This window comes from Phalaenopsis equestris, unplaced genomic scaffold (assembly GCF_001263595.1).
Source record: "Phalaenopsis equestris unplaced genomic scaffold, ASM126359v1 Scaffold208386, whole genome shotgun sequence".
Lineage (NCBI taxonomy): Eukaryota > Viridiplantae > Streptophyta > Magnoliopsida > Asparagales > Orchidaceae > Phalaenopsis > Phalaenopsis equestris.
Window position 1 is genome coordinate 2,216 of NW_018227640.1, and position 358 is coordinate 2,573.

The window sequence follows — 358 nt, forward strand, 5'->3', positions numbered from 1 at the left end:
CCGAATAGGGGAGCAAGCGGATCGTGTCGCAGTCAGCCGAATCACGACAGATTCGGTGTGCAGTGGAAGCTTTGATCGACTGGATTCGCACCGCAGGTTGTGCTGTTTGGCGAGACGGAGGAGGAACAGTCATCGAGCGAGGGCCAAAAATTTGCGACAGGGCTGCCAGCAGAGGATTTCGGTCTTGCGAGCAGCTCGGCCAGAGGGAAGAGGTGGAGATCGCGCAGAGAATGGTTCGGGGAGTTCCCTGTTCGGGAGTTTGCGAAGCAGGAGGACCTGAGCAGTTTGGCAAGGCGCGACGGCTCTGGAGAGGCAGTTATTCTCATGCGAGACGCAGAGGAGTGCTTGCGGAAAGGAG